Here is a 3,765-nt window from a genome sequence, read left to right on the forward strand (position 1 = left end):
ACGTGAAGATAAAGACTTTGTAAATCTTTATTGTTTGCTGATGATCCTGTGGACTGAAGCGGACCAGGAACCCCCAACGTAGACCTCAGGAGCTTCCTTCTTTAAAGGTCAAAGTGCTGAATGTGGTTCATCTCTGATGTTAAGAATATCAGCGTGTTCAGAGTGACCTGCTGGAAACCACCCAATGAGTTTTCAGTTATAGAAAATGTACAGTGCTTCGTCTTTGAGATGAAACAAGGCACAGAAACCTCGTAGGCAGGCGGTGGTGTAGTCGATGGTAATAAAAGTCTGAATCCTCCATTGTTATTATTGATCTGCCCACTCGTGTAAAGAAAAACAACTTTTAGTCGTACATATAAAATGTCCTGCAGTTCCTGGAAAACAATGGCTGATGGACACTTTATAAATGTTGGATGTTTGTCATAAAAGACATATGGTAAATGTGTTGTGGTCAGTCAGAGCGTCTCTGCGGGTTTCACGCGGAATCATCTTTCCATTAGAAACCCGACTCCGTCATGTGTGACTGTCAGGGTTTAGCAGGTCCGGACGGTTTCTCTTCTAAAGACGCTTTGACGGACGTTAACGCCTCAGACTGTCTCCTCTCATGTCTCCCCCAGCACACCCACAAGGACCAGACTTCAGCTGCAGACTTCATCTGGAGACAAGACTACTTTATTTGATCTAGAACATTACTGAGTTATTTTACAACCACACAGTTTCTACCTTTATTTTGCGTCTGAAATGATTTCCCTTCAGCCAGTGTGACGGTGAATCCCCCTCACACACCGAGAAGCTGCTTGATGACTGCTTGGTTGAGTTTGAGATGATGGGAGCAGACCTGAAAGGTCGTTTCTGGTCTGAAAGTCGTCATTAGTTTCACGTCAGCACACAGATGACGAGGTCGAGCCGGACCCCGGGAGGCCTTGTCGTCTGTGGAGAAGATCTCCGACAACCACCATGACCACACATCCATGAGGCATCACCAAGCATCCACTCTCAGGGTTGATCTTTGTGAGGAGGCAGCAGAACATCTCCAGAACCAGTCTGGAAAGAGAAGCTGAAGACTTTTCCAACTGGACACTGAAGGGAAACCAAAGAAACAGGCTGCATGGGTCCACATCAGGAGCCTCTGCTGCACGCCGTCCTTCATTCAGGAAGAACTTTCTCACATTCACACGCCTGCAACCAGGTACAGGTACAAGTATGGGTATGGTACAGTACGGTATGGTACGGGTACAAATAGATGCGGTATAGTATGGGTATGGTATGGTATGGCATGATACGGGTAGATGTCCAGGTATGGTACGGGCATCAGTACAGTACAGTACGGGTACAGGCATGAGTACAAGTACAGGTAAGCCGGGGTCCCACCGCGCTGTTTGTGCCGGAACGGAACAGGGACAGATAAGTTTTCATGCAGCTCCACTGACAAAAGTTGTGGATGGTATTGAAAAAACCGTGATCACCTGTTACGATTTTCATCACCCCTCCGTTGAGGTACCTAGCGCTGACGAAGGGTCTCATAGAGAGGAGCGACAATGCAGCAGGCGCTCCTCTCAGTATTCAGCAGGAGCTGGACGCTGCTGTTCACTATGAGACCATTTAAGCCGTGTCACAGAGACAAGACCCTCAAGACTTTTACTTGGACAGCCGTCTGCTGCCGGCCGCTTCCGTGTTCTTCGCCCTACACATCCCCACGTCGTTCACAACCCCGCCTACATTTGAACCGTACTGTCTGATAGAGTTGGGCCTGCGCTCTTTGCCATACCATACCCTCCTGCTCCGCTCCGGCACGTACTTGCACAGTGGGACGGTGGCTGTAGAGGTACGGTTACAGATACAGGTACAGGTACAAGTACAAGTACAGGTTTCCTGGTTCCAGTTGAAGCAGTTGTGAAAAACCTAATGAGCAGTTTCTTATGCCTTTATCTTGAGCTCGTCTGAAAGTAAAATGGTTTGTCATCGCACAGGTTCATTCAGGAAAACTGGCAGATGGTATTGAGTTGGAACAATATTTCTTCAGGTACCTGCTGGAGGAACTCAGTCCTGACAGAGCCAGCCCAGATGGCTCCTGGATATTCGCTGGATTCTTCACATCATCAACCGATGCAGCGTCCTCACAATCTTCACCTGAGTCCATATTCCTTCAAACGCACCAGCACAGAGATAAAAACTTCCTCACAGGTGGAAAACAAATCCGTAACAAAACAGATCCGTCTGGATCTTGGCTTTTGGATCGGAAACACTGAAGACGTTTGTATTGTTATTGTACCGACCAGATTCACTCAGCAGACGTGTGGCTCTGCTTTCTCTTTAAACACTGACTCAGGTTGAGCCCATTAATACAATAAACCAACTATTTGAATGTTACTTGATAACTCCAGTGGTTTTCACATCTGTATCTACAATTATTGACGTCAAAGTTTGTCCAAAGTTTTCCAGCAGTTTCAGTGCATATGTCTACCCCTCAAAATGTTTTGGATTTGCTGCATTTTGAAGTAAAAAACAAAAAAAAAAAAAAACAGTTTATAACATTGTTATAAAGAACAGATCTTTTCTTGCTAAAGTTTTAATACTGTCAGAATACAGGACTCCTGTGGCCGACAAGCACATTTTCAATGCTAATGCTAGCTGGATGGCTACTTAAGGTCGTCTCGTTCATTTTATTTTGTCATGTGCATGTGAGGCATTCAGGGACATCTGTAAATCACATTGATGACATCTGCTGTTTGTACTCGGTTTTCCGTGATGACCCCCCCGAGTGGTTAAACCAGGAACAGCAGTTATTTCTATTGAATCATTGGGGTTGATATCATTTAATTTCTGTTTGTAAAGTCTGGACCATATTGTGGGACCAGTTTTGGCCTGCAGGCAGTACGTAGCTCCAATGTGCGTAGTGTCGGTGGTCACACTGATTAATCCATTCATCGGTTTGGTCAATTTCTTTTCAGTAAGTCACCGATGCTGTTTGATCGTGAACCAACTTGAAGTACCTGCTCATGACCGACGGTCAGCACGACTCCTGCTGTGTGAATGTGGTCTGAACAACTCTCCAGGATAAAGACCAGCGGGACCTGCTCCAGTCACAGAAACCAGCTTCTCACAGAGGGTTTTCATTAGGAGTAACTAGTTGTTCAGGACTCTCCTCCATGTCTGCTGGGAGTCTCCAGAAAAGATCCAGAAGGGTTATAAAGGACACTGCATCCGTCAGAGCCGCTGACTGGGCTTCACTTTGTCACTCACAGCTTTTTCTTTACTACTTTTTTCTCGATAATGTCTGCAAAAGAACCGCCCTGCACACAGACACACAGTTTATGACTAGAATGAATAAAATCAAACAAATATCGTTCACAACACGAGGGTTCGATAAAAAGGAAATTACACTTTGAGAAAAGAGGAATACATGTATAAAATACTGAATGGCGTCCGGATCGTCGACGGAGAGCGACGAACCTGCACAGGAAGGAACGTGGTGAACATGGCAGGTCCTGGTCGTCACGTCTGTACAAGAATGTACATCAGGTGAGGTTCTGAAGCTGGAACATGAACCCGCCTCCCCAAAGTCACAAAGTGCTCCCGGATATTCCACACAGGTTTCTCAGAAGTCCGTCAGAACCTGACTGAGCCCTCAGCAGTCGCAGTCCGAGATGAGTGAAGCGGATCTCCAGCTGAGCACCACGATCTGTCTCTTTCAGCACGGAGGAGTTCTTTCATCCACCACTTCATTCTTCCTTCAGTCCTCTGCAGTCTCTCAGTCCATCGCTG

General features: G+C 46.3%; 1 protein-coding gene across 1 annotated transcript in view; it reads right to left on the reverse strand.

Annotated features, from left to right (window-relative positions):
* Nucleotides 1-652: 652 nt before the first annotated feature.
* tmem178bb (transmembrane protein 178Bb) overlaps nt 653-3,765 on the reverse strand; it is an 82,063-nt gene continuing 78,950 nt past the window's right edge. Inside the window, exon 4 of the mRNA XM_080492374.1 lies at nt 653-3,765. This exon is cut by the window's right edge and continues 448 nt beyond it. The gene's annotated coding sequence lies outside the window, so the exon portion shown is untranslated.

Source organism: Lipophrys pholis (genome assembly GCF_963383615.2).
Source record: "Lipophrys pholis genome assembly, chromosome: 22".
Classification (NCBI taxonomy): Eukaryota; Metazoa; Chordata; class Actinopteri; order Blenniiformes; family Blenniidae; genus Lipophrys; species Lipophrys pholis.